This window comes from Oncorhynchus keta, chromosome 19 (assembly GCF_023373465.1).
Source record: "Oncorhynchus keta strain PuntledgeMale-10-30-2019 chromosome 19, Oket_V2, whole genome shotgun sequence".
Classification (NCBI taxonomy): domain Eukaryota; kingdom Metazoa; phylum Chordata; class Actinopteri; order Salmoniformes; family Salmonidae; genus Oncorhynchus; species Oncorhynchus keta.
The window spans coordinates 56,368,548-56,383,154 of NC_068439.1; the positions used below are offsets into that span (position 1 = coordinate 56,368,548).

The window sequence follows — 14,607 nt, forward strand, 5'->3', positions numbered from 1 at the left end:
TGAGGAAGGCACATCACATCCGCATTGATTGTTGATTCTATAACTCACAGATGGCAACTTAGACAACAATCTCATCTGTTTTCTGGGTTGTTCTCGGTTCTCTAATCTGTACATAATCATGTCTGTCCGTAACTCTGTATACTCTTACAGGGGGGTTAAATAATGGAGATTCAGAGGTCAGGGCAGTGCAGATCCATAGGCGTATCATTCCTTCTCAAAAGGAAGGAACAGTCTTGAACTTTCTGTTACGTCTACTTTTTTGTCTGTCTAGTGTACCTATACATTATTTCTTTTTTTTTAACCATTTTTAGATTCTCTTAATTCCTATAGGTCCTCACCATAATTCATAGCATAGCATTTTTTCCTGCCTCTCTGTCCTCTGTAAGAAACGAGAACACCAGAGGAACACTGATACTTCTAGAACGGAACATTAGGTTGCTCATGGGTCCGGGTGGCAATTGAGTCTATACTGGTTTGAAATATGTATAATTAAAAGCAGGAAAAGCGTAAAGAAGAAACACCAGTGTTGGTTTGCTCATTCACACAAATGCAGGACTGGTTAATAAGGAGTTGATGGTGCGTGCGTGCGTGCGTGCGTGCGTGCGTGCGTGCGTGTTCTACAGTTATATTGTTCCAAGTTTCTAAATTCAATCAGTCAACTTTCATTTATAAAGCCCTTTCTATGGCAGCAGTTGACACAAAGTGTATTACAGATACCTCACGTAAAACCCTAAACAGAAAGTAATGCAGAGGCAGAAGCACAGTGGCTAGGAAAAACACCATAGAAGCAGGAACCTAGAAAGAAACCTAGAGAGGAACCAGGCTCCGAGGAGTTGCCAGTCCCTTTCCGGCTGTACCCAAAATTGGTATGTGAAGGTTGCACACATATAAATGCAGTATGTGAAGATTTGTATGTATTTGAGCTGCCGGTAGAATCGTTTAACTATAAAGAAATCTGTGTTAGATAGCTTTTTACAGTTAGAACTAGAACTAAGTTGACTAAAGATGAGCTGTCTGTGGAATGCGTCCAGACAGATGCTGACCACGTTTGTTCTCTGAATAATAGATAAATATCCACAGATGTGAAGACAGAACAGAGAAGAAGACATGGCTTCAAATACTCTTTGAAATCATTTCAAATACTTGATCTGTGCTTGATTGAGGTTGCCTGGTTTAATGGACCAATAGAATAGTCCCACAAGTGTAATCCTTGCCCATCTGGCACTTTAGGCAGGCTTAAACAAACGCACAACGTATTTGAACGATTTTGAATAGTATTTGAACCCAGGTCTACAGAGAAGGAGAAAGAAAATGCTCAAGGAAAGAGCATAAAAAGGATCGGAGACATTTTTGGGACTGACTAAAAATGTTATCTGAAATCTTGAATCATGCAAGAAAGAGGTGTTTTTCAATGAGCTGCATATATTTGCTCAACTCAACATGAGCGCGACACGCACATCATCTCACGGCATGGTTCTATCATTTCCATATTTCACCAAAACACAGATGTTCATAACAGAACTAGACATTTGTTTATGGATCTTGAGTTCAGAATACACAATTCACTATGCAATTTCTGTACACTGTAATGCAATCTTACAATACCACGCATGATAAATCCTTGTGAAGCAAAGGGTGGACGAAGAATAAGGGGGAATAGAAAAGGCTTCTAGTAAAAGCGACGTTACAGTAGGTGAGGCATCGGAGAGGAAGCTGTGCAGATGGATGACGTGAAAGTATATGGATGCAGTCTTAGTCATGGCTGGCCAGGCCCAGAGCCAGGACTTGGTGGTTACGCTCCTGTTAACTCTGCTAGGCTGACAGGAATATGAGATTTCCTCAGCATGTTAAGTGCACCGCAGTGGACCAGGACCGGCATATAGTGGACTAAGTTCTCCACCACTACACTCCCTATATCCCCAACAGAATCCCCAACCCCCAACACACACTGTGGCCCGCCTATATGAGAGTAGTACACAGGGGATGGACACACACACACACACACACACACACACACACACACACACACACACACACACACACACACACACACACACACACACACACACACACACACACACACACACACACACACACACACACACACACACACACACAATTACTAGAACTGACGCCATTGGAGACTATCATACAGAGGTGATCTACTCCAGCTAATATGTAGGAGACCTGTAAACATCTGTATGCCTCGGAGGCGGTCACATGCTTTCTTTCTTGTGAGCAGTGATTTATGATTTACATGCATTTAACAACCAAACATAGCAACGCACACAGTCAATCAAAGGTACACAGAAAGACAGGAAACAGGTTTTAACATTTTTTTTAAATTATAAAAATGGTTCACATCCCTTTTTTCACCTGCATGCTGTTAGAATGTTGTAGTTGAGTATGTGTGAGGTCTCTCTTGTGGTCACATTTCCAACAGACAGAGTTGGTAGATGATCGCACATGGTCTCTGATCCAATGTACCATCTCCTGCCATTGTGCTCTTGGGAAAGGCACTTAACCCCCCACAATTGCTCTCCATCCAGGGGCACTGCACTGCTGCTGATCCTGTGCCTCTCTCACCAATGGATAATACAGTTGTATTCTATTCCATGTATTCTATGAGTTCTGGAGAAGTTGGTAAAGCAATTGTGGTTGACATTGACATACCTACATAGTGTCATTAACTTAATACAGTGGCGTGATTCCAATACATTGTTTGAGCAATTTTCAGCACGATGATCCCAATAGAGGACAGCAATATCCTCCTTCAAAAAAGTCCCCCAAAAAAGGACCAACAAATTCCTCTGTGGAATCAGACTCCAGAAACGTTTGTTTTGATGCTGTTTTCCAGGAGGATTAATACATGGTCTCTCTCTGTGTCTCTCTGTCTTTAGTGTTATCTGCTCTGTCTCTCTCTCTCTTTCTCTCTGTATCTCTTCCTCTCTCTCCCCGCCTCTCTCTGTCGGCTGTTAACGTAACCACAAGACGAGCCAAGACAATACCCTGCAACATGATGAGCCTCAGCCTTGCCTAGAGAAGAGAAGCCAGCCTAGTGATACTACTGGGACGGCAGTGAGCCAGCCATAACAATAACAACATTGAACAGCCTCCGGTGCTTACAGACTTACACTGAGCCAAGGACCAGTTCAAGAATATGATTGCTCTTTTTTTCCCCTCTGTGAATAAAAAAAGTGGAGTACCACTGAAGTTATTGGGAACAATATGTACAGGTGTGAAGTTGGCTTAGAGGAGAATGAGATGTAGTAGTTCAAGGTGAAGTATAACCTACATACTGCCTGAGTTCATTTGGGATTTCATTTGATCTACCCAGTAGCCTGTATGACGGGTATGGCCGATAACGTATCATAGATACGTCACCACACAAACAGTTCTTCAGAGAGGGGAAATCTACAATCTATGGGAGGTTGAAAAAGATTGATAAAACATGAATAAATATGGTAATAACTCATTGGTTAATCTCATCCACCAGCCAGCTCACTCAATTGAGCCTTGGGACAAGGCTTCTGATTGATTGAAATTGTGTGATTGAGAAATTGACCTTAGATCTGGGAGCAGCTTCGTCCTATTCCTTAACTCGGTGGTTCTCAACCTTTTTTGGTTACTGTACCACCAAGTACATTTGAAGTACCCCTGAAGTACCTCCTCATGTGCAATTTAGCAGTAGGCCTATGGTCTAATGAGTCTTCTCAAGTACCCCCTGTGGATAGGCCAAGTACCCCCCAGGGTACTGTTGAGAATCACTGCCTTAACTAACCTATGTAAGTGAGGCAGTGCAAAGGCCCTCAGCATGACACTAGGAAGGAAGGATCTTCAAAACCTAACATAGAGTGACCCCTGCTGTTGGACATACCTCAATACATCGCTGACTCATGGGCTGCATCTCAATAGTCTAGATAGGCATCCTCTGTTGGACATACCTCATTATGTCACTGACTCATGGGCTGCATCTCAATAGTCTAGTGAGGTGTCCTCTGTTGGACATACCTCAATGCATCACGTAGCCATGGGCTGCATCTTTTTTATTATTATTTTTTTTATTTTTTATTATTTAACTTTTATTTAACTCGGCAAGTCCGTTAAGAACAAATTCTTATTTACAATGACAGCCAACCCCAGCCAAACCCTAACCTGGACGACGCTGGTTAGGGTTTGCGCCGCCCTATGGGACTCCCAATCACGGCCGGTTGTGATACAGCCTGGAATCGAACCAAGGTCTGTATTGATGCCTCTAGCACTGAGATGCAGTGCCTTAGACTGCTGCGCCACTCGGGAGCATCTCAATTGTCTAGAGAGGATTCCTCCTCTCCTCTCCTTTATTAATATTGATCTGAACTGAAAACACTGCGCTTCTTTTTCACCTGAATTGACTGTTCTGCCTGGTGTGTGGCTGACAAATTAAAATAGAGTTCATCCTAAGCAAGGGTGATAATTCTATTTCCATGACCAATCATGACTTGTCGTAGGTAGGCTACAGGTTTTATTATGAAACAGAGAGCCTCTCTTGTGGAACAATGACTTTCTTAATCTGGTGCGCAAAGACATTAGAAGTGATCAACTTCATTCACTTGAAGAATCACAAACAGCAAGAACTCTCCTGATATCCTGTCGAAATAAATCATGACCATGAAACTTCATGTTTAGCCAACAGATCCATAGTCATCCACTGTCTGTGCCCCTGCCTCTCTTCTCCCCACAACCACACATTGAGACAGCACTTCATAATGCATTCAACAAGGAGATATAAACATAGTCTGAGCAACGTACAGAACTATTCAACCTTCACATTGACAATGTCCATGTGCATCACTGCTTCCTCCTCCACAGTGAATTGCTATTTTGAATTCACTTTTGAACTCACTTTGATATCCGTTGACTCCCACAAATGACTCCCACAATTACCCCATCATCAGGGTGTAATTGTATTTCTAAGGGATGCCCGCTCTGCTCTGCAACCGAGAGGGATAGGTGTTCTTAGGCAGTGAAGTGTGGGATTAGTTAGCTCTACATACACCATTCTACGCCTGGCTATCATAACAATGCTCCTATTTTGAGCCAAAGAAGGAATTCCTTGCCTCTTCATTGGAGCAGATGAGATTTCAACGCAATGTATGGGCAGAGAAAAGATACCCACACACACCTCTGCGCGTGCACACACACACACACACACACACACACACACACACACACACACACACACACACACACACACACACACACACACACACACACACACACACACACACACACACACACACACGCACGCACGCACGCCCAACTGTGGATGAGAGGATATGGAGGTCTAACTCAATGAGAAGTTCAGAGACATGGAACATTATAATTCACCTCTCTTAACACTCTATTAGAGGGAAATGCATGAGCAGATTTTTACAATGCAACAAGTGCATGTCACGTATCTATGACACATCAGTTAGGCCTAGGTTATATTTGAGCACCCAGTACATTCACATGAGTCATACTCTCTTCTCTCAATTGATTAAGCTGGAAGTTGGAACAAAGCTTTTAAAAGGCATTTTTTTTTATCAGTAGTGCAGTTTTGTGTCTCCTTGGAGCTCCTCTGAACTCCTCTCACAAAAGACTCAAAACTCCATCATGATCACATTATCATTTCTATCTCTGTGACCCGTTATTACCGTCTTATATACATGTCATAACATACATAGGGCTATACACATGTTATTATTGCACCATAATAAAGCACTCGCTTGCTTTTAGTCAACTAAAATGTTGACTAAATCCTCTTCACTACTATGTGAAAATTATGATGGCTATACTCATCCATACACTTGCATATTGACCCAATTCAAACAATGGATATATTGTTTATAGACTTTTGACTAGCCTATAGTAAGTAACATCATAGCTGAACAGAGAAGACATTTCACACTTGGCTGAGTATAAACAATGTGAGCATCATAAAAATCTGAGTATCATTCTTACACTTGCAATTCAGTCCACACGTGTCTAAAACGACATCCATCTAAATTGACACGCAAAGTGAGTGCAAAATACATCAGATAAATGTCACAGTAATTTTATTGGTTATCTTCTGCAAGAAGGGAGATTCTTTTTTATTTTAGGCTCCAGCGAGGATCGAACTCGCGACCCCTGGTTTACAAGACCAGTGCTCTGCCACTGAGCTATAGAGCCGGTTTCAGCAAGTATAAACGACATTGGTAGACAAAACAACTGACAACTCTGAAATCTCCGACTTCCGAGCATTAATGACTTCTGGAAACTCGGAAAAAGGACGAGCTCAGAGTCGGAAAAATCGTTTGAACGACCAAATGTCAAATCGTAAACTTTCCGGCATGAAGATCACTGACGTAATGATTTGACCTCGTTTTAATCTGAGTTCCCAGTTGTCATGAAAGCACCAAGAGTCCACACAGCGAGAGCCTATAAGGAAACGTCGTTTCAAAAATATTTATAACTAACCCCCTTGTCTGTGGCATGGTGCCCAAATTGATGATGTATGTCTCGCAGCTGAGAGTAGAATGTGGAGACGAATGGATTCGGCCGTCGGCCTGATGAGCCCTTACTCAGCTAGCTAGTTTATGCTGTTTTTTTTTCTTCTCGATGTGCGAGGTAGAAATAACTTGTAGTATTGGTCACCATCTTGATGTCACCGTGACATGCCTATTAGCTAGCGTTTGCCATTATTATTATACCTCAGTGAGATGTAAGGCTAGCACGTATCGATGGCTGTAGCTATAACGTGGTCAATTTGTTCCATCCCACTTGATTTTATTTCGAGTAGGATAGCGGCCTACACGATAGCAGCCTACACGATTAAAAATAACTTGTAATATTGGTAGTAACCAAAAATAAATAATAATAATGCAACCAATTATTCTGAATACTCCCAAGTCCCAATTTTGGCTGACAAGTTTCACATTCTCGCTGAAGTTTCTTGACACAAGCATAAACTCGCTAGCTGGGAAGGGCAGTAGGACGACTGAGCCGAATCCGTTCGTCTCGCTTCGTGACATACTTCATCATTCAGGGCACCAGGCGTGTCCGAAAAACCTTTCCCGTCTACCTGGTCCTATACCTCAGTGGTCAACCCCGCATTTGTCTCATGTCAGAAAGGGTCTAAATGGATACAGGGTTTCGTTGCAGTTTTAGCGAATAAGGTTAAGGTTCGGAAAAGGGCTAGGGATAGCTAAATTACACAGACAAAATATATACTTTTGACGTCAATTTGACAAAAGCTTTATCCCATCTAGACAAGACCATCAGATAGCGCGAAGGAAAATATTATGGATACCAGACAAGACACATGTCTCTCCGCCCTAACAATGTAAGTCTTCGTCCACAATGAGGCTCTTCTATCCTTTCTTTGAATTGGTGGATACATCTCATTGTTGTAATCTTTTTTTAAATATTGTATGAAGGTTGTTTGCCTGTATTCAATGAGACACTATGCTACTAGCTTCATGCCAAGAATATGCATATGTGACCTTCCTGGTCATAGTGAGTCAACACAGGAAGGCGTAATGGATGGATAGTTAATTTATTTCCAAAGATTCAATCGTGGGACACACACAGTATGGATGGATGATGAGTTGTCGACGGGATATAAATAGCACTCCCACAGCAATTCTCCATAAATCTGCTGTACAATATACTAACAAAATAACAATCGAAATGTCTATCAAAGTCATTGTGATCCTATGGTGGATTTAACCATTTCTAATGATTCCTAATTTACTATAATAAAAATATATTGTTTCCATGTGTAATCTTATATTCACAACATCAGAATAAACTATCATCCATTTTAGTATTCAAAATATATCAAATGACCCTGAAACATTACTCAAAGTTGCACTCTTGTGGGGAATAAATATATTACACATAGAATGTACCACATATTTTCCAAAGCTAACAAAACCGGGATAATATGCTGCTAGCTGGTGCTCATAAATTTATAAAACATATACTTTATACATTTGTCATAAATTACCTGCAATCGTGGGACACACACTGTATGGATGAATGATGAGAAGTGATGGGATATAAAGAGCACTCCAAAAGAAGATGCATTTATGAGTTAGCTACCAACTTCAAAGAGTGACATTTAGTTAGCCGTAAAACCCACATGGCAAACTGAGATTTGGCAAATAACATATAGAGTGGTTTATTTGACACCAAACCAACAACAGTAATTACTAATAACATACATTGATCATGTACGATGTAAAAGGTGTATTTTATGATGTAATGTCAACTTTATACATTTCTATCGCGGGACCATTCAATTTTCAACTCACACAAAGCAATTCACCATAAATCTGCTGTGGATCACCCAGAATCCCATACCTTTATCACTGAGCGTATTAGACAATGTAAACACACTAATCCACCACGAGGTGGCATAATATCCATTTTATGCAGAAATGTAAGAATTTATTTACACGGTTACACATAGCCATCTCGAGATAACGACTATATAAATGTTTTTTTTTTCTCAAAGTTAATGGGATGTCAAGTGTCCTACTTCTATCAGTACAGACATAACAACGTATGCATTACGAAACTTCTATTCGATCAAGTAAACCTCACATAGCAAATAAGCCATACATTTGACACTAATTTGCCTCGACACAAAAACTTGCTTGGTGGGCGAAACAACGAAAAAACACCACATACTGGATGGAGCAATACAGATTTTCCGCCGAGCTCCCTATTCCCATTTGACAGAAGACTTTGTGCGCATTTGAGTGGCAAGGCGAAAGCAACAGACTGTAGACGAAAGCCGGGACACTCGGTTTTCCAACAGCAAGGCTCAGATCAACATGGCAGTGTTGCCATTGTTTCTAAAAGTTTTTTTTATACTGTCTAAATAAACATGGCTCCAACCCCCATATCACACACTCACAAACTGAAATAATTTGTGTTTAGGCCTACATTGTACAATCAATCATTGAGAGAGTGAGAGAGACTAGCTAATAAGAGACAGAGAGAGAGAGGTCATGAGCAGATGAGCTCCTGCATTTTTCAGCATGTTCTTGGAAAAATATAGATTTGGAGTTAGATAAACTAGGATTTTTTGGGCAGAGGCATGTACAGCATTATACCCTCCACAGCATAACATTTACTCCACGGAATTACCTGGAAGGCCCAAGCTGTACACCAAATGCTCTCGTAAACAAACTGAAAACACCATCCAATCTGGAACTGAGTGAGTAATGTTTAGTCTGAAGCTATGTTTTATATTCAAAAGCCAAGAAGAAAAATACCTTACAATGATATATTTTACATTATGAGGACTGAATGCTGAGTTGGACTTAGCAAGCCTGCTAGGACAAAGAGTTGGACTACCAAGCCTGCTAGGACAAGGAGATACAGCTTCAATTAGCACTGACGTGTCAAGTGAGAGGAGTCAGAGCCCTTTAGCCCAGGAAAATCAAACAGGCTACTCCAACCAAATGCAGACAGCTTTGAAGCTGTCTCCCAATGTTCAGAGGTAAATAAAATACATTACCCTCTGAATGAAAAAAATGATAAAGTAAGAAAAGTGTACAAAATGGAGCTCCTTATGGAAAGTCAAGAGACACTTTTTGCTGACTGTTATAAAAATGGGAACATAAGCAACTTAATCTTCCACACAGACCATCCCCTGGCATGGCACAGTACCATATTAACACACTACCCCTCTGTTAAGAGGGGGGAGTGTTAACGAGGGGTGGAAACTCAGGATATTAGACAATGAGGACTCAGAGTCAGCTAATATAAATCTCTATAAATCTGAAACAGTATTGGTACAGGGCAACCCCAAACAGATTCAGCTGGACTTTCACCTATTCAAAGAATTAGCTCAGCAGGAGAAGCTCTCCCGTGAGAAAGATAACAGCCCACCTCAGCTCCTGACAAAAGTCTAGACACCATGGCAGAACAGTCCACCCCTGACCATAGCGTCAAAATCACAACGGGACGGACAAATTAAGAACCCCCCCCCACACACACACACACCCACTGAGGACAAACACAAGACACAGATTGTACTCCTTATGGACTCAAACGGGAAATATATATAAGAAAAAAAAGTTTTTCCCCAAACACAGAGTGTCTAAACTCTGGTGTACAAACACCCAGCGTGCCCTAGACCTTATGTCTGAGGACCAACTAGGGTCACCTAGCCACAAAATAATACACACAGGCACAAACAACCTGAGAACACAGCAGGAAAGGGTGGCCACAGCACTCACAGCACTTCCACCCTGCTACCATACAGCGGGTAAACCCAAGTATTTCCCTTGACTTTGCCTCAAAACCAAATGTTTTCCTGGCCCACCACTCCACCCTGGACTTTACGACCAGGTCCACCTATACCAGGCAGCAGTGCCCATCTTCGCCCGAACCCTAAAAGATATCGCTCTCAAACGCAGCCCCAACACTCACACAGGAGCAACAGATCATTAGACACCCTACCCAGACCAGCGAGACACTCTCCCAGACTTGCGGGACCCTCCCCTGGACCTACACATAGAGGACCCACGCTGAGAGGACCTACATCCACACCTCAACCAATCAACACCCCCCAAGTCAACCATGCCCACACCCCATTTAGGCCCCCTCAGATCAGACCTATGCCCCTCCTGCCCACCCCATGTCCCCCACTCCCGCAAATAGGGCCTCAATATGGAAGTCACACATATGCCCAGGCCGTGAGCGGGCAAACAGGCCCAACCCCCACTCTTACACTAGCCCAAGCCAATGGAATGTACCAGATGCTCAGCAGGCTCTGCTCACACTTACTTGCCTGAAGCCAAACCACACAACCAACAACATTGGACACTTTATGGAACACAAAGCCTTCATCTATCTCATCCTGGAATATCTAAGGCCTGAGGTCATCTGCCTTTGGCCTAAAGAGCAGGAACCTGGACTTCATCAAAGAAATCGGAAATACAGACATTGTCATCCTACAAGAAGCATGGTATAGAGGAGACGGACCCACTGGTTGCCCTCTAGGTTACAGAGAGCTGGTATTCCCATTCACAAAACTACCAGGTGTGAAACAGGGAAGGGACAGGGGGTATACTAATTTGGTATAGACCAGACCTAACTCACTCTATTAAATTAGTCAAAACAGGAACATTTTACATTTGGCTAGAAATTAAAAAGGAAATGATCTTAACAGAGAAACATGTCTTCCTGTGTGCAACCTATATCCCCCCCCACTAGAATCCCCATACTTAAACGATGACAGCTTCTCCATCCTAGAGGGGGAAATCAATCATTTCGAGGCCCAGGAACATGTACTAGTCTGGCGACCTAAATGCCAGAACTGGACAAAAACCTGACACCCTCAGCACACAAACACCTGCCTGGAGGTGACAGCATTCGCTCCCCCATATGCCCCCCTAGGCACAACTATGACAACATAACCAACTAAATGGGTCACAACTCATGCAGCTCTGTCGCACACTGGGTATGTACATAGTCATTGGTAGGCTTCGAGGGGACTCCTATGGTAGGTACACCTATAGCTCATCTATTGGCTGTAGTACTGTAGACTACTTTATCACTGACCTCAACCCAGAGTCTCTCAGAGTGTTCACAGTCAGCCCACTGACACCACTATCAGATCACAGCAAAATCACAGTCTACTTGAACAGTGTAATACTCAATCATGAGGCATTAAAGCCAAAGGAACTGAGTAATATTAAGAAATGCTATAGATGGAAGGAATGTAGTATGGAAACCTACCAAAAAACAATTAGGCAACAACAAATTCAATCCCTTTTAGACAACTTCCTGGACAAAAGGTTCCACTGTAATAGTGAAGGTGTAAACTTGGCAGTAGAAAGTCTAAACAGTATATTTGACCTCTCAGCTTCCCTATCAAATCTAAAAATTTCTAACAGAAAACCGAAGACAATGAACAACAATGACAAATGGTTTGATGAAGAATGCAAAAACCTAAGAAAGAAATTGAGAAACCTGTCCAGCCAAAAATATAGAGACCCAGAAAATCGGAGACTACACCTCTACTATGGTGAGTCACTAAAACAATACAGAAATACACTACGGAAAAAGAAGGAACAGCACATCAGAAATCAGCTCAATTTAATTGAAGAATCCATAGATTCTAACCACTTCTGGGAAAATTGGAACACACTAAACAAACAACACAAAGAATTATCTATCCAAAATGGAGATGTATGGATAAACCACTTCTCCAATCTTTTTGGGTCTACAACAACGAACAAACAGCAAAAACATATACATTATCAAATACGAATCAACTATTAAAAGACCAGAACCCACTGGATTCTCCAATTGCCATGAATGAAATACAGGACAAATAAAAACCCTCCAACCCAAAAAGGCCTGTGGTGTTAATGGCATCCTCAATGAAATGATAGAATATACAGACAACAAATTCCAATTGGCTATACTAACACTCTTTAACATCATCCTTAGATCTGGCATCTTAACCCAATATTTGGAATTACAAAAATGGAGACAAATTTGACCCCAATAACTACCGTGGGATATGCGTCAACAGCATCCTTGGGAAAAATTCTCTGCATTATCATTAGCAGCAGACTCGTACATTTCCTCAGTGAAAACAATGTACTGAGCAAATGTCAAATTGGCTTTTTACCAAATTATCGTACGACAGACCACATATTCACCCTGCACACCCTAATTGGCAAACAAACAAACCAAAACAAAGGCAAAGTCTTCTCATGCTTTGTTGATTTAAATAAAGCCTTCAACTTAATTTGGCATGAGGGTCTGCTGTACAAATTGATGGAAAGTGGTGTTGGGGGAAAAACATACAACATTATAAAATCCATGCACACAAACAACAAGTGTGTGGTTAAAATTAGCAAAAAAACACACATTTCTTCCCACAGGGCTGTGGGGTGAGACAGGGATGCAGCTTAAGATCCACCCTCTTCAACGTATGTATAAACAGATTAGCGAGAGCGCTAGAACAGTCTGTAGCACCCGGTCTCACCCTACTAGAATCTGAAGTCAAATGTCTACTGTTTGCTGATGATCTGGTGCTTCTGTCACCAACCAAGGAGGGCCTACAGCAGCACCTAAATCTTCTGCACAGATTTTGGCAGACCTGGGCCCTGACTGTAAATCAAAATAATGGTATTCCAAAAAATGTCCAGTTGCCAGGACCACAAATACAAATTCCATCTAGACACCGTTGCCCTAGAGCAGTGGTTCTAAATCCTGGTCCTGGGAACCCAAAGAGGTGCACATTTTTGGTTTTGCCCTAACACTACACAGCTTTCAAATGATTAACTCATCAAAAGGTTTTGATGATTTGAATCAGGTGTGTAGTGTTAGGGCAAAACCAAAAATGTGCACCTCTTTGGGTCCCCAGGACCAGGATTGAGAACCACTGCCATAGAGCACACAAACAACTATAACCAACTACAACCACCTAAAAGGAAGCAATTCCCAAACCTTCCATAACAAAGCCATCACCTACAGAGAGATGAACCTGGAGAAGAGTCTCCTAAGCAAGCTGGTCCTGGGGCTCTGTTCACAAACAGGACAATTAGACCCAACCATATCATGAGAAAACAAAAATATAATTACTTGACACATTGGAAAGAATTAACAAAAAAACAGAGCATACTAGAATGCTATTTTGCCCTAAACAGAGAGGACACAGTGCACCTGACCACTGTGACTGAGCCAAACTTAAGGAAAGCTTTGACTGTGTACAGACTCAGTGAGCATAGCCTTGCTATTGAGAAAGGCCGCCGTAGGCAGACATGGCTCTCAAGAGAAAACAGGTTATGTGCACATTGCCCACAAAACGAGGTGGAAACTGAGCTGCACTTCCTAACCTCGTGCCAAATGTATGACCATATTAGAGACACATATTTCCCTCAGATTACAAAGAATTTCAAAACAAACCCGATTTTGCTAAACTCCCATTTCACCCAGTAGCTATACCACAGTGTGTCATCACAGCAGCAAGATTTGTGACCTGTAGCCACAAGAAAAAGGGCAACCAGTGAAGAACAAACGCCATTGTAATTACAACCCATATTTATGTTTATTTATTTTCCCTTTTGTACTTTAACCATTTGCACATCGTTACAACACTGGACATAATATGACATTAGTAATGTCTTTATTCTTTTGGAACTTCTGTGAGTGTAATGTCTACTGTTCATTTTTATTGTTTATTTCACTTTTGTATATTATCTACTTCACTTGCTTTGGCAATGTTGACATATGTTTCCCATGCCAATAAAGCCCCTTGAATTGAATTGACTCAAATATCACATTCATATCCACCAGTGGAGGCTGATGAGGGGAGGATGGCTCATAATAATGTCCGGAATGGAGGGAATTGAATAGTATTAAACATGTATTTGATACTATTCCATTCACTCCCTTCCAGCCATTATGATGAGCCGTCCTCCCCTCAGCAGCCTCCAGTGATATCCGCTGTATACATGAATCGGAACAAAGTTGGTTACTGTTGCAGTCATGTCTTTGGTCATGTTCGCCTGAACAAGTGAGTATTTCTGTCTGTAATAAAGCCCTTTTGTGCCCAGTCATGTGAAA

At 41.8% G+C, this 14,607-nt stretch overlaps 1 non-coding gene across 1 annotated transcript; it reads right to left on the reverse strand.

Annotated features, from left to right (window-relative positions):
• Positions 1-6,123: 6,123 nt before the first annotated feature.
• On the reverse strand, positions 6,124-6,195 carry trnat-ugu (transfer RNA threonine (anticodon UGU)). Its single transcript has one exon. It is a non-coding gene; the product is annotated as a tRNA-Thr (tRNA).
• Between the last annotated feature and the right edge of the window lie 8,412 nt (positions 6,196-14,607).